The 22,924-nt window shown below is 45.7% G+C and overlaps 1 long non-coding RNA gene across 3 annotated transcripts in view; it reads right to left on the bottom strand.

The window, feature by feature from the left end:
• LOC116953171 (uncharacterized) overlaps nt 1-22,924 on the bottom strand; it is a 44,865-nt gene that overhangs the window by 8,858 nt on the left and 13,083 nt on the right. The window contains exons 1-4 of one of the 3 annotated variants that reach the window (XR_004404547.2): nt 18,589-22,802; nt 9,962-10,022; nt 7,986-8,096; nt 4,952-6,576 (exon numbers count right to left, since the gene is read on the bottom strand). This is a non-coding gene — a long non-coding RNA (uncharacterized LOC116953171). Of the gene's footprint in view, nt 1-4,951; nt 6,577-7,985; nt 8,097-9,961; nt 10,023-18,588; nt 22,803-22,924 lie in introns of those variants that run through there. The other 2 variants (XR_004404548.2, XR_012947185.1) reach the window with 2 other exon arrangements.

Raw genomic sequence — 22,924 nt, 5'->3', positions numbered from 1 at the left:
GGAGATTGACAGTTCTTTTGTGTTTCTTCCATTTGCGAATAATCGCACCAACTGTTGTCATCTTCTCACCAAGCTGCTTGGCAATGGTCTTGTAGCCCATTCCAGCCTTGTGTAGGTCTATAATCTTGTCCCTGACATCCTTGGAGAGCTATTGGTCTTGGCCATGGTGGAGAGTTTGGAATCTGATTGATTGATTGCCTCTGTGGACAGGTGTCTATTATACAGGTAACAAGTTGAGATTAGGAGCACTCCCTTTAAGAGTGTGCTCCTAATCTCGGCTCGTTACCTGTATAAAAGACACCTGGGAGCCAGAACTCTTTCTGATTGAGAGGGGGTCAAATACTTATTTCCCTCATTAAAATGCAAATCAATTTATAACATTTTTGACATGCGTTTTTCTGGATTTTTTTTTATTCTCTCTCACTGTTCAAATGAACCTACCATTAAAATTATAGATTGATCATTTATTTGTCAGTGGGCAAACGTACAAAATCAGCAGGGGATCAAATGTTTTCCCTCACTGTACTACACTATACATACACCACGATACACTGCACTACACACTACCATATACGACTACAGTCACTGCACTATACACTACTATACAGTACTATAAACTACTACACTATATACTACATTATACACTACTATGCACTATACACTACTGCACTACATACTACATTATACAGTATTATACACTACACTATACTATACACTACTATAGATTACTAAACTATAGATTACGATACACTACACTATACAGTACTACACTACTATGCACTATACTCTTTGATTCTTTCGGTAAAGTGGCTACTTCACCCGGCCGACCGAGTTGGCTGATCCCTCGGTCGGTGCTGAGGGAAGAGCCTGAATAGCCTGGGTGGGTGCTAGGGACCTCCCAGTACCCTTTCCCTGGGGAATTATACGATAGTCCACAATAACTGTTAGGCATAAGCCCCTACTTAGTTCCTAGGCGTAAGCCCCTAATAAACCTGGCGTGAGCCCTTACCAGAAGATACGTCTCCTTGTCGATTCTTCTACTCAACATTTGTATAAGAACTCTGCACGGATGTTCTCTTGGGCGCGTTCTCTCCTACAGCTGCCACTCTGTCACCACCGCCGCGCATCATCCGTGTCTCACAGTGTCCTGCTCAAGCCCACTTGACGTTTAACGCGTCAAAAGTACGTCTCCCCCTTGCCAATGTTCTTTCATCCACGTGTTCATCTTTCTGACGCTCAGAAATTCCAAGGTCACGCCTCTGCATACTTCGTTATGCGCCTTTCAGCTTTTACACTTTTTTTTTGGGCAACGTGGATATTTCTCATACGTACTTTTTGTTATCACATTCTGCATACGAAATCATCCTATGACATCGCGTGAGTAAAATGTGTGGACAATTCCCTTCCCGGAGAAGCTCCCAGCACATCACGTCACATGTGTCAGTCTACCTGAGTGTTTGATTGACACTCGCGTGGGAATTGACGTTTTGATTATGGGTCTGTCTTGGCAAGTCGCATGTTCAGAATTTCACTGCTGTCAATTGTAGTAGAGTATTTGTAGCAGTCGTGCTGTATGTATGTATGTTGAACTTCTTTCGCACCGTACGTAACCAACCGTGCTCATGCAGAGGTGTGGAGGAAGGGCAACAAACTAAACACAACAATCAGCTTCAAAGAAATGAGTTTTCAATCTAGATTTGGAAGTGCATAGCTCCAGTGGCGTCTTAATATCGGAAGGAAGAACGTTCCAGGCGGCCGAAAAAAACCCCATCCAATTGGCAGATGTACTTGTTTTTGATGGAAAGCGCACACAGCCTGGGCATATGCGTCACGTGTTCCTCGAGTCACCTTATTGAAGTACACCAATACATTTTGACTTAACACTTTCGTGACCGCAGGAATTCATATGCTTTGGTTCTTTCGGTAAAGTCACGTAGGTAGAAAAAAATAAAAGTAAATAAAATAAAAACTACGACGTTTCGATCACAACACAAGCGATCTGAGTGACTTTACCGAAAGAACCAAAGAATACACCGTTCCAATCAGCTGATTGCCCCGAACTCACAAATAAATACTGGCGAAGGATACACAGGACAGGGATGTTCGTGACAGGTATTGGCCGTTGCCTTGTAGAAGACTTGTCTCACGAATGTCGGTTTAACCACGTAACAAATGGCACTTTGCAAAATGTACACCTCCGACACGGGCAAAATAAATCCGGATTGTTGATAAGCAACTCAATTTAATTATCGCTTCGTATGGAAGGAGGGATGGGCAGCCAAGCGAACGGCTGATGAGTGCGGCGTTTTTGAGCTTTCACGGAGCTCTGCTAGAGCCGTGCTGCTATGAGCTGGGCATTTTAAGCCTGGTAGATGTCACCCCGCCCCAACCCACCCATCTCTACCACCCCCACTCCTCACTAGAGATTTGATGAATTTTAAAGAATCGGGTGCTGTGATTTGATTTAATGATCGACTTAACACCCTGCAGCAAGTGATTCACAATTGATTGTTTGGGTGAGTACTAAAGCTAGTGTGGGCAAAGGGACACGTTCACAGTTCCATTTTACCCCCAACTGTATTCATATGAGTCCGTGCTACATCTTGTAGTCCATCGGCTGAAGTGGCTAGGCAAGTGAATGGGGCTGGCTGCAGTGCTGGATTAAGCTATTGTGGGGCCTGTAACATATGTTATAAAGGGACCCTAAATAAATAAAAAATACATAAATATTAAAACACAAATTTTTTACTTGCATAGTAAAGTAATTGTATGTTTTCATTTGCTATACAGCCAGATAATACGACAAATCGCTAACCTTAAACACCCAGTCGTTCATAAAAGTTGAAGGTGGTATAGTACTATAGTAATAGAGCAAGTGCAGAATAACTGGCATCATCTGGTCGAGCACCAATTGGGTCGAGGCTCAAAAGAAAGCCGTCCCTTGGTGTGGACCAATCAGTTTCAAGGACAATGCATATATTACCATAGTATGTTTTTTTTGCATTTTGACTGCAGGTATTGTGGTTAATGCAGACATTAATCCTCGTAAAAAGGTTTCAGTTTTGTTGCCAGAAAAAAGGGGAAAACCCCTATTATTATGAACCGGAATTGATAGCTTGAAAGCATTTAGCACGGGCCCCTTGAAAGTGCGGGACCCGTAGCATGTGTAGCTACTAGGATAATCCAGCACTGGCTGGCTGTGTGGCTGGTGGGTGGGTGGGTGAAACTGGGTCCGTCAATGCAGCTGCATTGCAGCTGTGCCTCTAAGTGTCTGGTTATACTGGTAGGAACGAAGTTGTAAACTGAGTGTACCAGCCTGCAATAGATTAATGCGTCCGTCCGTCCGTCCCCTTTCAATACTTTAACGAAGTGAAATCTCGTGCTGTTGGGTGTAAAAAAAAAATTCAAATGTTCCTACCAGCCCACCCTGCAAGGACCTGTTTAGGCCTGCTATGAGTTAGCCACCTCACCAGCGAATTTGACGATGATTTTTCTTTTTTAAATGTTGGGTTCACTATTTCAATTTAATGATAATAAAAAATTTAGGTCCCATTTTTACCGTCCCGTTAATATTGTTTCTCATTTGATTACGTCTCCTTCGTACGGGTTTCCACCGTTAACATACGTGGAATATTTGCATGGCTAAATGCGTTGTTTATTAGCGCAGGCAGCATTCGATGTGTGTGTCTCGTGAGCGTGAATATAAATTGTAATTGATTAATCGATGCATTGTTACATACTCTTTGATTATTTCACGTAGATAGAAAATTAATCGATCACGACGTTTCGATCGCAACACAAGCAACCGTCATCAGGTGAGACAAACACAGCTGTGTGTTTTTTTCACCTGATGACGATTGCAGATGACGATTGCTTGTGTTGCGATCGAAACGTCGTCATCTATTCATTTTCTATCTATGTGACTTCACCGAAAGAACCAAAGAGTATGGATTCCTGCAGTCACGAAAGCTTCAAATCAACATTGTTACATGCCTGCTGGAGTTATTATATTGCTGTGGTGTTGTGGCTGTGTTTGGTTTCTCATTTAAATCTGGTTAATTTCAGTCTAACCTGCCATAGGAATGTGGTATTTTCAACACCGGTTCAGGACCACCAATTGAAATGAGCATTACTGTCAAATGGGTACAGTGTATGAGCAGCGATACACTTGTGGATTTGACTTTTACAACGATCTAAATTGCAAACGGATATATCAGTCGAGGCACATGGAGCTTAATTACAACGGCTTTTATATGGTGTTTAATTAAACACGTCTGGTTAATCGTCAGTTATTTCCACGATCAATTAATTACCACTCTATTTGGCCTCGAGTAAAAGCGGCAGATACAGCAAACGCTTCCCTACCCCCAGGTATTTATATATATTTTTTAATGAATAATTTACAGCCCACTGCTAAATGACGGCCTTGCCATGCTAAGTTGGTCATGGGGGATTGTTTGACCATACTTCACCACGCTGCTCAGTGTAGGTTGGTACAGTGATTGGGGGTCCCCAGAACCAGTTCAGATGTTACCAGCCACTGGGGTGAGCTGCGGGGTTCCAGATTCGAACTCAGAGTCCGCTGTGTCTCGAGCACAGATCGCTGACTGATGTGGCCACCGCTACATTGAGCCCATCATTTTCGACGTTAATTTGTGACCCAGAGGCAATTTATATTGCTCCGATCACTCCACCACCATCTAGAGTGGGGAAAACCTTTCAAAGCTGCTGAATGCATATGACTGCTGTTACCTTGTATTTAATTATGAATGGGCTGACACAATCACACTAGTGGACAATGAGTCCAGGATCTCATGTGCAGCAGCTCAAGAGTTCTGATGTCTGACAGCAATATCACTGAATCAATAATTAAGCAACCACTCGCAGATCATTTAAACATGAATGCGGCTGAAGGTCCCTCCTCCAGACAGGAATTGAGCCACATTGATGATTTACGCTTGTCAGATTGTTAAATGTTTTATTTTCAGAGATGCAGTATATACAAAATAAGACTTACATTTGCATTGCAATAGTAATGATTTGTTGTTGATAAACACGAGGGCAGGGCTCGGCACTCAAATTAACAAGATGAGACATTTTTTCGAATTCGGTATATATTAAAAAAATACAATATTTCAAGAGCCGCAATGCACTGTGGTGGTGACTACGTGACGGGTGAGTCCCTTAATAAATAACGTCACGAGGCCAGCCCTTGAAGGTCGGTATGCCACTCCGGAGGTGCGGGTTTTGCCGACCCCTACACTTGGGTGTCTCCAATGGCGGAGCCAGGATTTTCAGGTAGGTGGGGGGGGGCAACCCCTCCAGCAATGAAAAATGATAGAGGAGTTGTTAGTAAGTAAGGAGTTGTAAGTAAGGAGTTGTTAGTAAGTAAGGACTTGTCCCTTTCTTTTTTATCCGACGCGTGTGCGGCGATGGCGCAGCCACCGACCGAGGGTCGAATTCGAACCACGTGGTGTGATCGGCATCGCGCTCGCTGAAGGTGTTGATGCCTTCAGGAAGTCGTGGACTCTGTATACGCAACTGCGCACAATTCTGTGAGTCACTTATAACCGCTTTGCCGTTACTTATTGCCAATTATGGACTCAGACTATTGTCCTATCATCTCATAGAGTCCCTGGCACGTAATAATATGCTTACACAGTGGCAGTGGGGGTCGCAAAATGCCGATTTATTACTAATAAACCCCAATGATCCGATCGAAATTAGGGATTTCGATCGAATCACTGGCTCTGCCAGTGGGTGTCTCAGAGTGCTTTACATTGGCGTCTCACCTCAACACAATTTCAAAGGGCACCCCCAGTAGCAGCCGTCCCTGTGGACGCAAGATGCCTCATTGCCTGGCCTACATTTGGGCATGAGTCTTCCACCATGCATGATCGGCATTGTGTAATTATATACAACACAATCATGCAAACAGTGGCAGGATGTTAACTACCTCGCCTGGTATACAGGAGGGTCGTGGGTTTGATCCCCACCGTAACGCCTGCTGTATATTTGGAGTTTGCATGACTCTCTCCCTGTGGTCGCATGGATTTTTCTCTAGGTCCTCCGGCGCATTTAGAAACGACACGCGTTTGGAGTGATTGACTGCTATAAATGTCCACGTGATTACCCACTTCATTGGGCTATCATGTTTGATATCCAGGTCGCTTCTGAAAAAGAGCTATGAAGCTCAGTGGGGCCTTACCTGGTAAAATAAAAAAAAACAGTTGAATAGTTTATTAATATTAACGTGCGCTTTTGCCTCTGAAAAGAATGGGGATTAAAACACATTTAGAACTTTCAGTAACGATTATTTTACGACAAAATTAGATTCAGTCGGCAATTAATCAGAATGTTTGTTTAGGCTGATGCTTTGAAGCTCCCTTTTTTACATTTGGCCGGTATGAGCGATGAAGAACGTGGCAGGAAGTTGTACCCATCTCGGACACGCTGAGAGAACGGGTAGACTCAGGTGGTTCAGGAGATATGTCTCGTTATGGTTCAGGGCTCGGGGATCGTGTTACCCATTACAGGCCACGTGCTTAGGGGCCGTCCATAAATGACGTCACGCACCTGGGGGGGGGGTGGGGGGGTCAGACATTTGTTACGATGTGTGACGAGGGGGGGGGGGGGTTGAGAAATGTGACGTCACATCAAAATGCGCAACTTTAAATAAATATAGACAACACGTTCTACTTAATTGAATAGACTTTTTAAATAAATGTTTTCTCCTACAACATCAGAGTGCAGCGCCACATTAAATACGCACTACAATGACAACATTAGTTTAAAGCGATTTGAAGCATGTTTTAGATATATTTTTGGGAGGGGGGGGGAGAGCAGAGCTTTGTGACGTCATATTTGAGGGGGGGTCTGACTTTTTGTGACGAAGAGGGGGAGGGGGGGTCAAAAATCGTCCAAAATCGCGTGACGTCATTTATGGACGGCCCTATAGCCACCACAGCTCGGCATAGGTAGCCGATGTCACGCCTCACCAGCGTCCGAAACGTGCCGGTGTGTACGTACGCACGTCTGTACGATGAACTTCTTTCGCACCGTACGTTTGCCGGATTACCGTAGGCGAGCGTGTGGCTCGACAGGACACGTCGTAAGAAGAGAGGAAGGTGACGCCTGGCCAAGAGGCAAGGCCTTGAGAAAAGGTGCTTCTAAGAGATGGGCCGGGCTAGGAAGGAATGTGGAGTGGACGTGGAGCTGAGGGTCCGGGGTTCCGGAAAAAGTGGAGAAAGATCGTAGTCGGGGGAAGGCACCCTCTCCCCACGTGACAACATCAGGAAAGAAGAGTAACGGATAACGTACAACACCAACAACGCATCTCTTTTTGTTCTTCGTTAATGGTGCAATGTGTTCATTGTAATGGTCCTGAGCGGTGGCTTTTTCTCCGCACATTATTTGTGCTTATCGCCAGAACAGCACACACACGAGGCAGCACACCGATATGCCGTGCGCAGCGCCATACCCCCCACCCCCCACCACCACCACCACTCATTTTTCCCGCACCTCCAAACGGGGGCGCGCGCCGGTTAACAATTGTGGCGGTCCCTTCGAGGTGGGTGTCTCCAATCATTCTCGCTCCGTGGGCTACCCGGCTCCGTTGCCATATTTGACACGGGCAGACAATTGCAGAGATCCTCCTCATCCCTCCTCCTTCTCCTCGTTAATATTTAAAAGCGTGTTTGCATTTAATTGCGAGCAAAGTAATTGGCAAGTCGCGATTTACACGCATTCGTGACTGCGAACGCTGCATTTTTTTTCCCTCCTTACGAAATGGAAGCACATTGCTTCAGACGCGTGTCTGTGTTTAAAGATGGGGGGGGGGGGAGCGGTGGTGCAGTGGTTAGCCCGCTGCGCTCCGAACCCGCCGACCCGAGTTCGATTCCCGCCTCACGACCACCAACGCCTGCGACAATTATCGCAACCTGTCATGGGCCTTCCCTAGGTCGACTCAGCCTTAAAATACGTACCTCGTGTAATGTGTTAACGCGAGCATTGGGGAGACAAAGACGGCCGTGCTTGGTGCTGGCAACACACCCCGTCTTCCATAGGTGCTCGCGAACAACACTTGCCCCATGAGTCTGTTAAAAGGCGACACGGGGGAATCGTTATCTCCCTTGCAGATACCGCCTGTGTGCATGTATACACGTTTTAAACTCGGAATGAAAAGGTGGCAAACACATGGCACAATTTATATCGGCGTCCAGCGGTGTCAGGGCCGCCACTTCCCCGCTGTAGACGGGGGTAGGGTAGGGTGGAGGGGGTGGGGGGGAGAAAAGGTGACTTCAATCCATCCTTATTACCTCGCGTGCCCCACAAACGTCTGGCCAAGTTAAGCAGCGCGCCAAGCCGGTGCCACCGTGGTAAACTCCCGCGGCCTTGGGGCGCTGACGGCGAGGTGATTTACGCTCGGCTCAAAGGGAAGCGTGCCTCCTGTGAGACAACCAGCGGCCGATTGGTTCCCACTGACACTCGACCTCTGAATGAGATGAAACAAAACTAATTCAAGACATTCGCCGATAACACCGTGGCATTAAAAAAAAATACATAAATATACAAATAGGTGACGTTTTAGGTAATGACCCTTGCCCATCGTACACAAATTAGAAAGGGTCGTAGCCAAAACATTTACGGGTTTTTTTTTTTAAGGCCACAGCGTTATTGACAAATGTGTTGTTGTTGTTGTTAATTGTGGTTGTGCACCGCTGCGAAGTCAACACCGCTAACGCAGTGGTAGTGGCGTCACCAGAGAGCTCCTCTGGATCAGGATCCGTGCATTTGGCGGAGGGATGATGGTGTCATCTTTTGATGGAACCGCTGTCGCGGGAGCGGGCACGACCTTTCGTCTTCAACGTGGGACCGCAAGGAGATTAAATGAATCAACAATTCAGCCTCATTTCGGCCACTTAAAAAAAAAAACATGTGTGTTTTCGAAGATGGAATAGGTTGTTTCTGTGTGTGTGAGTGTGTGCGGGGTAAAGAAGCTTGAGAGAGGTGGGGTTATTTTTTGCCGCTGATGCGCGCGAGTTATTTTTTTCTTCTTCCCGTTGTCGCTTTTAAAAGTCGGACGCAGCCGTTGTGGTCGATGCGGCAATCTTACCAATGAGCCGGAGATTAAAGCAACGAATGAAGGAACCTACGTTGACGATGTAAGGAAGTGCCCATTGACAACAATGCATTAACTGCATCGCCGTAAGATGTGCATCACCCATCTGAACGCATTTTAATGGCATGGCTCGGTTGTGCGGACCAACCCGGCCGGGTGTTTGAAAAGTCAACGTCGTTAATGGAAAAAAAACCCGTAATGTGCCAGCCTTTTTGTCCGCCCACTGCTGGATCACCAAATTGAAAATGGTGCCTGGTCACCAGATGTCGTTGGGAAGCGCACTCAATGTGTAATGTTAGGGCCCCTTGTTAATGCAGCAGCAGCAGCAGCATTTGTTTAACAAGCACCGATGAAACTGAGAAGTTTGAAACCGGTCCAGAGTTTGCTTGTTTAAATAAATGCTGCGTGATAATATTGGGCTGGAAAGACAACGGGGCTTATGGGTTTTTTGTTTATTATCTATGGGGAAACAAAACAATAAAGTTGGGCTCATGTTTTTCTTTTACCAATACTGCTGCACGTCTATGCATAATGAGTGTGTGTTCTTCATTTCTAATGTGGTTGGTTATCTCATTAATGTCTCATTTATGTTGTCTAAAAAAAAATATCATTTGTAAAAAAAATGTGTTCACGCCATTAGTCTAAATACAACATTACCATAAACTTTACATATAATTTGCATGCATTCAGAAATAATGACACGTGAGTCTACGCATGTATCCCGAGTGGTAACGTTTATAAATATTAATCAATGACTCAATGCATTGTTGCACCCCTAAAAATATGTATTTTGCATAAAAGACAAACACTGGACACAGACACACCAATCAATTGCCTTACCATCATTATCAACCTTGATTAATCCACTGCTGGATGAAGACGTCCGCCGAGCCATCGCCATCTGGCACACGGAGCGATCCGTTTCAGCCCCTTGCAAACATTATGAAGCGAAAACAAGTCGAGATTTTTTGTTTGTATTCTCGTTATAAATGTTTGATTCCCCCATTAACATTCCTCTTAAGAACGCCTCCGCCCGGGAGTAAAGATGCAGCTTGCAAACGGATGTCTCGCTGACTCCCACCCCCTCCCCCCTTATCGGTTAGTGTCCATGTCTCGCAACGACAACGGGGCGCTCGCTTAGGCCACATGAGTGTTGATTTATTGCGCTTTGGCGAGGCAAGTACTACTTGGGCACTCGGGGAGGGAGGGGGGGGGCAGGCACCTGCGTGTGAAATGCTGAGACGCTGGACTTCTGTTTATGCCCCCCAGACCCAGCGGTCCTCTGCTGACTCCGTGGAAAGCAAAAATGCGCCAAGGCTGGGGTGATGCATTGCAGGGCGCGATGCGATTTGGACTTTTGTTTGGAGCCTCGAGAATGCAAACAGCTTTCTCGGGATGCCGCGAAAAAAAAAACATTGGGACCGCCACGGGCGTACTGCGGGAACGGGAAAACGGAGGCGTTGATATGTTTAAAGATGAGGTGCAAGTTTAAAACTACTTCCACGGTTTCGGGGGGACCCTGCCGTGCCACGTCGGTTTAGCGCACTGGACTTTGCAATCAAGAGGTCGCTGGTGAGTGCATCTGTGGTGTGGTGGTCTTAAGTTTGGGTGTGCTCTCCATCTCTTCCGAGACGTTTGGCCAGCAGGGAGGAGTAGGCCACATACGACCTTAAAAGGGGGCTCTGAAGAGCCCCTCCCCCTAGGCGGAAGACCTCTCTCAGCAGCAGTGGCAAGACCAAGCAATGGTTTCAACTCAGGATTTCAAATCCAGCGCTCAAAGCATCGCAACCGAGGCAGCGTTCCATAATGAATTAAATTAATAATGAATTCATCGCTCTTGATTATTAATTGAATAATGCATTCGGTCTTAAGTTGCTGAGAAACGGGCTAATAGCCATAGGAGAGGTCCAGGGAGCACTGCCCATCACCGTGTCCCCACTCTTACTTGCCTTGCCCTCCCCCGTCCCACCAGGGATCTAATTAAGCAGGCGCCCAAGTAAATTAGATTGCCCATTCCTTCCCTCTCAGCCGGCTTTGGAGCTGTCACGTAAAAGCATTGCGTTAGGGGCACCTTCAATGTCGGAGACCAAGGAGAAGGGGAAACTCAAAAGTCGGATGACGGGAGGCTTGTAAGGGGCAACGGTTGGGAGGGGGGTGAGGGGTCAAGTGTCGTCTGTGCAGCAGCAACAGCAACAACGACAGTTGCCTTATCTGGCAGAAGGATAGGAAAATCAATTGATGGTACCTTTGTGGTGACATTGATGATGTGTGTCGAATTTATTTGGCACCGTACGTAGCCAGCCGTGCTAATCGCAGGTGCGGGGACAGGACAACGACACCGGCATTTGACCTCGCGACTTTCATTGTCATTTTAAATTTTTACTTAAAACTTTCGTGATTGTAGGAATTTATATTCTTTGGTTCTTTCGGTAAAGTCACGCAGATAGAAAATTAATTGATCACGACGTTTCGATCGCAACACAAGCGACTGTCTTCAGGTGAGAGAGAGAAAGCTTCTGAAACAAGGTCTTATATAGGCCTGAGATGGGTGCAGCCTCAGGGTAAGAGGACAGGGCTAGAGATGGTCTCCCTGAGGCTGTGGAAGTGGCTATTGTAATGTGAGAGATTAGCATGTCAATGCACGAGCTTAGTATGCCGCAGCATCGGTGACTTGCCTAGTATGTCGCAGCATCGGTGATTGAGGGAGGAGGACATCCAGCCCGTCAACACAAAGGCATCCAACGCAACTCAGAGAGTCAGCTACAGTCTGTTACAGGCTATACGGGGGATATTTGTCTTTGTATTTGTGTCCACAGAACGTTGGCAGCGGTAGTGTCGCGGTTAGCGCACTGCTCTGCGACCCGACGCCACCCGAGTTCGATTCCCGCTCACGGCCAACGCCAATGACGAATATCTGAACCGGTCCTGAGCCTCCCCTAGGTCGACTCAGCCTCAAATGAGTACCTAGTGCGGTATGTAAACGTCGCCACTGGGAAGACTAAGGAGGTCAGTTGTGGTGCTGGCCATCCACTCCCTCGTGTGCCGTTCCGCCCTTCATAGGTGCTCGCTAACAGCACATGCCCCGACAGTCTGTTAAGGCTATACGGGGGGATCTTCGTTTTTGCTTGTCCGTGGAACACGAAGGTGACACCAAGCCAAGGCACTTTGGGACTCCGTGACACACAAAAAATGCAGACTTGCGCAACACCAACGAAGCGACAAAGCAAGAATAATTGTATGCAATCGCTTATCGCCAACAGCTAAAATGCAACGAATGGCCTTGTGAGTGTGCTTCAACATTTCGCGGCGTGGGAGTATATCTCAACAACACCACCCCCTAAACTCACGGCGCAATCATTCACAATGAACGTTGAAGCGGCGTCTGATGGACTATTTGCGTGACTCCTCGCGGCAAATTAGCTATCTCATCCGCCGCATCTGTAATTGAACGTATTATAACGTGGAATGCATTTCCCGCCGTTAATTATTCATTTGTTAAGCGTCTCGGCGGTGATTGCGGGACGTGGGGAAATATATTCGCGGTTTGTCACGTCGTGTTTCATTATTGGACGCGTAATTTGGGTAAGACGAAAAAGTTGACACGTCTCGGGAAAGCAGTCATCGCTCCGTCTCTTTCCAAGGACGTCCTCTTGGGAAAGTTCCCTCACTTCGTTAGCTCTGACCACCGGCCACCGGTCCCTTCTAGCGCCGTATCCATCAAGGTGATGCCTCTAACCTTGGGTGCGTTCTCCAATTCCACGTCTTTCTCTCTCTCTCTCTCTGGGTGCCCTGTCTTTCCGAGCGTGCACTTTTTGTTCGTGCACATTTTTCAGCTTTTATTCCATTCCCTTTGTCAGTCAACACGTCTCTGTGCCATATGCATCGTCAAACAATGTAAGCCAATTTTAGTTGCATAACGTAATTTGCATTTCCCACGCCCTCCTCTAACTTGTGTATGTTTGCTACAAATCCATAGACCAATTGTGTTTGCAACGGAGTGTGTGTGTGTGTGTCAGCATGTTGGATTTCGAAAATGGCCCTGCGTCTCCCCTGGATTTGACTTCTCCTTAAATGAGCACCTGGTGCAGTGCGTAAACATCGGCACTGGGGAGACAAAGGCGTCCGGGCGTGGTGCTGGCCACCTCCACCCTCTCGTCTGCCGTGTTAGCCTTGATTGGTGATCGCAAACAACCCTTGCCTCACAGTCTGTTGAAGGCTCTATGGGGGGGGGATCTTTGTCTTTGTGTCAGCCACGAGACTCTTCGGAACGCACGACATATACCGTTTGGTTAATCGAGGAAGTAGTAAGACATTAGGTGATGACACTGGAATAATATGGAAAAGGCAGACTGCGGTGGCATATTAAACGTATGCACCAGCATCAGAGCACCAGGCACACCGCTTTGGACAACTTCATTGTCACAGCTGTCAGTGTCACGACTGCTCTGTCTCGGAAAAAGAAAAAAAAGACACGTCCGTCAATAGCACTTGTGGCCTTAAAAGTAAATTAATATAATACGTGACGTTTCAGGCAATGGCCCTTCTTAGGTCATGAATAGAGAGGCCAGTGCTGTCAACCTCGCTGGCCTCTCAATTTACGTGCTATGCAAAAGGGCCCCAAAACGTCGCCCATTGTACACGTGTTTCCTGTTAACGCCGATACAGTGTTGTTATTGACGAATGTGTCAAGTTATTGTTGTTGTTGTTGTTATTATATTTGCTTGTGCAGCACTGCCAATCTAAGCAGCCGGAGCAGCAGCTTCGCCACCAATTCATTTGTACCGGAGGCTCCAAAACATCCAACGGTCTGCAGGGCGATATAGCACAAGTTGCTGCTGCACACAGATGCATTCGAAATCGTCATTATACTTCACGTGTCAACAAAGATCGCTAATTGGAAGCGCACAACAACGATGATGATGATGATGATGATTAAGAGATGCATCTGCGTTCACTAATGTGTGCCAGCTCACTGTGGCGCTCAGACTCTTTGAAGTGTATCTCCGGAACGCAATGAGGATTATTTTTTAAAAAATATATATATACCGTTGAGAAAAATGCGCGTCGTATTCATAACATCTTCAGCATGCAATCGAGCAAACAAACAAAGCGAAACGAAACAAACGGGACTTCTGCGGCAATCCGTCATATCATGCATCTCGTTTAGACACACAATTACTGGCGGTGGGGGGGGGGGGGAAGAATTACGGAGTGAAAAAACGGAGGCGCGCAAAGAAGCTTGGAGAGATGCACGCTTGCGGTCACGTGCATATAGGCGGAAAGAGGAACACGTGGATGAGAGCAGGTGCGCAGGTTCGTCGCTTCATTAAAGCTGTTGAGAAACGCTGTTTTGTCGCCGGAAGGGTCGGCCATCCGATGGTACCGGGAATAATGACGGAGTGGCAGGCAGGGAATAAAATCGGGTCTTCGAGGATGTACACCAAAGGGACGAAGCAAAATGTAAAACTGTTTAACTTGCAGTGGGGCCAGGTGGATTATTACGTTGCGGGATCACGAGAGGTGGCGGCAGCTTAGGAGGCCTTCGATGAGCAGTGGGTCGAACATGGCTGATGATGATGAATAGAAAGGAATGTTAATTCCAATACAACAGCTATCAGAGTGCAAACGCAACCTGGGAGCGGTTATCGTTTAAACTAATTTGCATATTCGGAAATTAAACTCTGGAGCTTCATATCATCCGGCATTATGTCACGGATCTTGTGGTGCAAGGACAACAGACTATGAAGAAGAAAAAAAGCAGCTCTAAAGAAATTAGTTTTCAATCCAGATGTAAAAGTGCATAGCTCCAGCGGTTTCCTAATATTGAAAGGGAGAGCGTTCCAGAGGGCCGCGGAAGCCCATCTCAAAGCAGGCGATGCTGTGACCGTCTTTGTTTGATGGCTAGCCAAAGGCCACTGCGAGGATCAACACGCAAGATCCAGGTCCGATTTAACACAGTACATGAAATTTGTGATCTGATCCCATATGTGAAGGACAAGATTCCTGACATGCAATATCCCGGCGTCTTCAAACTAAGCTGTGTCTGCGGCAGCAGTTACATTGGGGAAACTAAGCGACATGTCTCGGACCGGGTTCGTGAGCATAAGGCAGATTTGAAACACGGTAGGACCAATACTTCTGCCGTGGCTGATCATTACACGAAATTGATTTCTGTAAGATAATGGTACTTTGCAAGCCTACTGGCTATCAACAAAGATTCGTTCATGAAGCCATACATATATACAGACACAGACACAATTTCAACCGAGAGGATGGTTATAAACTCAGCAATCATTGGAAATATATCATCAACCACTTTGGGTTATGACTTGATCTGTGTTTTCTTGTCAACCTCCACCGTCAGCAGTGTGGGTGTGTGTAGCGAGGTACAATGATTGCCTGGAGGCCCTTTGATTGGTGTAGACCCACTGCTGCTGATACACTAGGGCTACGCCCATCTCTAAACCTTTATAAACATATTATTGGTTCTTTCGGTAAAGTCACGTAGAAGGGAAACAATAAAAAAATATAAAACAATAAAATTATCACGACGTTTCGACTGCAACACAAGCAATCATCATCAGGTGTGTTTTATATTTTTATTATTTTATTGTTTCCCTTCTACGTGACTCTACCGAAAGAACCAACAATATGAATCCCTGCAGTCACGAAAGCTTTAAATCAAAATGTAACCGCCTTTTTAAACAGTTTGCCTTTAGAGGCTAACCCCCCTTTTCCTGATGACGACCGCTTGTGTTGCAATCGAAACGTCGTGGTTTTTATTTTTTATTTATTTTATTTTATTACTGAAAGAACCACAATAAGTCTACATTATAGACTGCCAGTACGCTCACTCAGGTTAATAACCATTGCTACAGTCTACACCATAGACTGCCAATATGCTCACCAGCTTAAAAAACAGTCTACAGTCTACATTATAGACGGCCAGTACGCTCACTCAGGTTAATAACCATTGCTACAGTCTACACCATAGACTGCCAATACGCTCACCAGCTTAAAAACCAGGCTACAGTCTACATTATAGACTGCCAGTACGCTAACCGAGGTTAAGAACCAGGCTACAGTCTACATTATCGACTGCCAGTACACTCACCAAACTTCATAACCAGGCTACATATTCTTGGTTCTTTCGGTAAAGTCACGTAGAAGAGAAACAATAAAATAATAAAAATATCACGTAGAAGGAAACAATAAAATAATAATAAAAATATAAAACAATTGTTTTATAAAACAATTGTTAGCCGTGGTTCTATAAAACAATTGTTTCGACTGTTGTTTTATAAAACAATTGTTTTATAAGTTGTTTTATAAAACAATTGTTTTATAAGTTGTTTTAAACAATTGTTTTATAAGTTGTTTTATAAAACAATTGTTTTATATTTTTTATTATTTTATAATATAAAACAATTGTTTTATATTTTATTATTATTTTATTTTCATCGCTTCCAATTGTTTTATATATTTTTTATTGTTTCCCTTCTACGTGACTTTACCGAAAGAACCAAGAATATGAATCCCTGCAGTCACGAAAGCTTTAAATTAAAACCAGGCTACAGTCTACATTATAGACTGCCAGAACACTCACTCCGATTAAGAATCAGGCTACAGTCTACACCAGTGTTTTTTATTATTATTTTTATTCACTTAATTTTTATTATAATTTTTTCTATCTATTTGACTTTATCGAAAGAACCAAAGAATATCGGTTAGCATTGCTCATAGTGCAGTGTACCAACCACTGCATCGCCGCTCCAACCGAGTAAAATTAAGGAAAACGTCATTCCGTGAGAGGCTTGATGGTTGGGAATCATTTCACCCACAAAGTTTGCTCATCCCATAAAAAATCAAACTTCGATTTTAGTTTTTTACCGGGTACAGCCCACTGAACTATATAGCTCTATTTCAGAAGCGACCTGGCCACAAATTATAGCTCAACGAAATGGCTTATCGTGTGGAAATTTATAGCAGCTAAATACTCAGAACGCACGTCGATTCGAAATGTGGAGGGAATAGCTGTAAGACTCGAAGAAAAATCCACGCGACCACGTGGAGAGAGACACTGAAACTCCAAATATACAGACGTCACGGGTCGCGATCGAACCCACGCCCTCCTGCATACCCAAGGAGAGATAGTTAACATCTCGCCACCTTGGCACCCCAAAATCATCATCATCATCATCGTCATTAGGCGTGATCTATCCCACAGGCTGGACGAAGACGGCACGGCTCACAAAGTCGTCGCTGTCTCTCGGCGTCCTGCGAGACGGCCAGGCGTCGAGCTGTCATGCCTCCACGGGGGCCACGTTCAATTTCCATGGTGGCGTGGCGTCAGTGTTCGTGGTTGTTAGCCGTGGTTCTATCCACTGCTAGGTGAACGCCTCGAAAGGGCTGTAAGCATTATGTCACGGGTCTTGCGATGTAATGACGCGTCTGGTTCCTACGCGCTAGCGAATCCCGTTGCTCCATCTCCGCAGTGGACGTGACACTGCTACTTATGTTGTTCGTTTCGATCAGCGGCCGTCATCGCTTCCAATGACGTGTCCTGCCCAAAGCCCATTTATACTTTTCCTAACAGTCGATAGAATGTCCTCAGCCTGGGTGCATTCTCTACATTCTCTACATTATCTTACTGTCTCCCAGTGTAATTCGCAGTGTGATCCTTTGCATACTTTTTTACTGTGTTTAAGTGAATTTCGCATTCATCTATTTGCGCATTGTTAAATTGTGTTCACGTTATCGAGTTCAAACATTCCATACGAAACCGAACAATCTTATTTACCAGGGAAGGTGCACTGAGCTCTTAGCTCTTTTCAGAGGCAACACGGTCATAGAGGACAGCTCATCGAAGTGGCTTAGAACAGGCATCGCCAAGGTCTGGGATGGAACCCAGGACCTTCTGTGTACCAGGGGAGGAAGGTGACATCTTCTCGCCACCGCAGCATCGCCCCATACACATTTAACCTATCGTTTCCCTCCATACTTTATAATTTTGATCCCGGGCCGCCTTCAATAAACGCCCTAGGCATACACGAATGTGCGGTACCCACATCTGGTTAATCGGAATGTATTTCAGCCCGGGAACCCCACCTCAAAGCTCCCTGGTGTGAAGTTTATCTATCTTTTTTTGCTGGTGTCATTGCACCGTGTGCTGAGGCTTGAAACACTACATTTCTAAAGGGTATCAGCAGGGAGAAATTGAAAATCATCTATTCACCCTTAACTGGGCCACATATTGATTCGCACAAGCGTGTTTACAGCGCATGGCTATCTACGGCTTAAGCTGGTCTGGTGGCTCCGGTTTTTTTTTACTGATTCGGAATCTGAAGTTTCTGAATTCAAAATGTTCCCCATGGGGGTTTCTGAGCAGTTCTGGGCCATTCCCATTGGGTCCCCTCCCACCCCTCTTCCACCGCCCTCCTCCTCATCCCTCCATCCCTCCCTCTCACCTCTCTTTGTGGCCACAGGGAGTGCAGTCGCCGACTCGTATCCACTCAAATCTCTCTGGGCGCTCTGTGTACTGGATGAAGAAAGGCCATTGCTAAAAAAGACACATTGCCATTTTCACGAACAAAAAAATAACAATTTCAAGGCCGCAGTGTTATTGACGGATATGTGATTGTTGTTGTTTGTTTGTTGTTTGTTCTTGTGTACCACTGCCAATGAAGTATCACCAAAACAACGTGGTGTAATTTTTTTACGTGTGTGTGTATACATGTATATCTGCGTGAGCTCATGCGCCTTAGTCCATTGAGACGTGTGAGCATCTCCTTCACCGATACGGGTGGGGAAAAGTATGGGGTACTCCCCCCACAATTTTTCAAGACGTCTGACCGGCGTAGAAGAGTATCCGCCAAGCATCCTTTTCGCAGGTCACCTCTCGAGCTCCCTCCAATGCAGATTGCAGGGCTGCACCTTTGCTTTGTTTATGGTCCCTCCCACGGTTGATAGAAAGAAAAAAAAACGAGTTCACATTCAGTGGGGAAGTCAACGACAGCGGTCGCCCTACGATTAGAAACTGGACCTCTTTGCCTTACGAATGCGCCTTGCTTTTAAAATATATATCAGTCTTTATTGAGCAGGTTTATACAATTAAATCCGGCGAACTTGCAGCTATTGAACCTGCTACGGCTGGAATAAGACGCATGGGGCTCGAACCATGATCTCGGCGGTGCTAGCTCAGTTCCCCCGTGGCATGCAAATGTATCGACACTTTCTGAATCACGGCACACCGTGGAGAAGCCCTTTTGCTGTTAACGTCCGCCGCAAATAAACCATGAATCCCTCTAGGAGCTGTGCTTTCATTGCGTCTAATCCTGGTTTGTTTGCAAACTGCAGTGTTGGCCTTCCCTTATCCACCAGGGCTTTTGGTCCCGGCCGATATGCAGATGTCCAAGATTCGAGCGGTTTTGGTATTTCCAGCCACGGCAATTATTTTATTTGCTGCCAGCCACTACGGAAAAGCAGCGGTGCATCAGCACATACACAGTTCCGTGTGAACATCTAAGCGAGCAAGTAAATAAATAAGTAAAGCGCGAAACCAGGGTCCTACCAAATGGCATTTCATCTGCAGGGAGGACAGGGGGAATACTTGATGAATTAGCTGACCTTCAGGCAGAACATTGTGGGCCCAGCTGTGTGAATGTCAGAACCTGACATGCACTACTTTGCAAGTTTTATTGCAGTCAAAAAAGGTGATTTGCTGGCGCATGTTTTGGCGCAACAGTCCAGACCGATCTGTCCCCGGAGCTGCTAGGGAGTGGCTGATATTTTTAAAGTGCCTTCCGTATAACGTGCCCCCATGCCTGTGGTACACGCGGCGAGACTCCCCTTATCCAAGCACCGATTACCAGATACTCGTATTATATGGGCACCACAGTGGCGATGTTAACTACCTCGTCTGGTTTACAGGAGGTCGTGGGTTCGATCCCGGGCCTGACGCCCGCTGTATATTTGGAGTTTGCGAGTTCTCCTCCGTGGTTGCGTGGATTTTTCTCCGGGTCCTCTGATTTTACCCTCCACATTTATAAACATGCGTTAAGAGTATTTGGCTGCTGTGAATTTCCACATGATGATGCGCCACTTCGTTGAACTGACATTTGTGGCCAGGCTTCTGAATATATATAGCTCAGTGGGGCTTACCTGGTAAAAAAATATAAAAAAATAAACAATAGAGAAAATATTATAATAGCATGAAAATAATCTTGTGGGCAAATGTTTCCCAACTATCAAGCCACTTCCGGAATGACATTTTCCTTCATTTTACTGGGTTGGAGCAGTGCTGCAGTGTTTGTTACGCTGCACTATGAACCCTGCTAAGCGAGTTCAATCCTCGCATTGGATTTTGGTTAGCCATCAAAGAAAGACGGTCACCTGGTAAAATAAAAAAAAGCTTATCTTATTAAAAAATACATATATACCTCCGTATTTACGCAAGCAAAATCCTGTTTAGGCATGACAATTTTCAACGGGCTATCGACTGGATCGTCGTTGCCGTGTAGGTTTTGAACGTTGCACTGTGATTTTTGGGTTTGCCAGCGCGTGTTGTTCGGCGCGGAGTCCGACGTTCCACTCCGCGCGCAGGGGGCCTCTTCAGGTGCTGAATATTCAGTTCTTTATTCGTTGCAGTTCAGCGCGCCGAAGAAGCCACCCCCAGCATGTGGAGCGAAACGTCGGACATCGTACAAACAACGGTGCCGTACAGCGCAACCGCGAAGAGAAAAACATCCTACACAGTCCTATCTATTGTTGAGTGTATGTAGGGGAGACTTGGAAGGGGATTTGTTTTCGATACAATTTCGCCGTAATACTGTGGTGAAGTACATCTATATATGGATCACCCTACAACATTTACGAACAAACAAAAATCTCTCTCTTGCGACGGCCGCAGAGTGGTGAGACGGTGCTTTGGAAAATCGCAAATGAGCCTTGTGCCCCGTGGTCATTTGAGGTCTCTGTATGGGGCAAATGCGCCTCGTAATGGCAGCACGATGCCTGCGCGATAGCTTCATATTTATGTCGGAGTGAAACAGCATTTCCCTGGAAGCCCCATGTGGCTACATAGCTTTGTGTGTAGGTGTAGCAGCAAAAAACGTGAAGGCAAAAGCACAGCCGTGCAATTTCCTTGCTCTCACGTCAGCGCTTGTGGGAGAGTCTCTAGCAGCGGTAGCTCTGTAGAGCCACTCTAGAGGCTATTTGGCCTACTCTTCCACCCTGGTCAGATGTCTTGGATGAGGTCGGGGTGCCAACATTTTCCCCCACAGTACGCAACTCGTCGACTCTCTGATTCATGAGTTTATTTGGATAGGTGGACAGATGTTCGGGTGAATTCAATGAACTTTACGCCATTTATTTGTACTGCCACGCAGGGAGATCGAAATAGACATTTGGATTATAAGTAGTGTGCAAACCATTACACCACAGCAGTATGTAGTATGCAGTGAATACAATCAATCTCGTAGACTAGAATATTTGTGCTAAACATTGCATTGAAGTGAAAGAGATGATTATTAAATAAAATATTTAAAAACATATATATTCCAAGTGTGTTATTGGCATCGTGTGATGGCATGTTGAAATACATTTCCATTAGGAATTCCTGCGGTGTGTAGTGCCTTTACCCTGTGTTTGAGGATTGTCACATATGTCATCACAGGACTATGTCTGAACTCACTACTGCAAAACAGGACTTTTCATCCACGCTACGAGCCCAGCTTTTATACGCCTTCCAGGCAGTGTTCATCGCACGTCGGCCAAACTGAAATTTAAAATTCTCACCGCTGGAATAAGACAAATTACGTGCCAAATCAAATTTAATATGACGGACGAATTTAATGCAAGTCACACAGCCACTCCAATAAATATGACTTTGATGGACATGTTATAGAGTGAGCAGTGGTTGCTCGGACAGGCAAGTGTTGAGTGCAAGCCGCCAATGATGTCAGGGTTCATGGATCAGTTCCTGAAGTCATCACAATGCCAAGTGTGTGGCCTTACCAAAGTGCACAGTCTGCTTAAACATGAAAGGTTATAGCATTCACAAGGGGTGGGTCATTGCATATCAAGTCCAAACAACGCAAACACCAATTTTGAAATGCCTACGGGGTAAAGATGAAGGTGCAGCAGTGACTTGCTCACTCCACTATGTTTGTGGATAGGCCTCTCCACTCCAGGTAGCTTCTAGAGGGCCTCAGTAAAGGGTATTTGTCAAGTCATCTCAATTTCTTTTTGGTAAAAATGTGGCACAAATGTGCCACCCAAAGCGCCATCAAATCATTAAACGTAAGAAAAAACAATTATATAGAGTTAAAACATAACTGAAAGCAACTTGTGGCTGTGAGTTCGTTGTATTGGTGAGACTACCAAGCACTTTACCCCACCACATGCAACCTTCGGATCGACAAAACTGTGGAGTCTCCGTTTTGTGATGCTGTTGCGAATAAATGCGAAGAGTTTCACGAAACTGGCCCATTGCTACTTCATCCGGCAGTTCGCCAGCATCGGCTTGAGCAAGCGTGACCCTACTGATGGAACGCTGTGCAGCGAAAATTCGTCCAGATTGTGCTTTGCATTAAACTAATACTGCTGAAATTATGCACTGCCAGAAGGCCTCGTGGCTTTGCGGTTGATGGGAAGTGTAAAACATGTGTTTATTTATGTTTACGTGGAGAGACAAATATATCAATGAGATATATTTTCTGCTTATTTATATTGTCAAATAATTTCAACCGCCATACAGGGAAACCAAATCGGTGGTCCCCCTTGGAATGGATTGTAATTCCAGTT

The sequence above is a fragment of the Petromyzon marinus genome, chromosome 50, assembly GCF_048934315.1.
Source record: "Petromyzon marinus isolate PM22_M1 ecotype Great Lakes invasive population chromosome 50, UKy_Petmar_22M1.pri1.0, whole genome shotgun sequence".
NCBI lineage: Eukaryota > Metazoa > Chordata > Hyperoartia > Petromyzontiformes > Petromyzontidae > Petromyzon > Petromyzon marinus.
The sequence above is the reverse complement of the archived record's forward strand: the minus strand, read 5'-3'. Positions and strand labels throughout refer to the sequence as shown.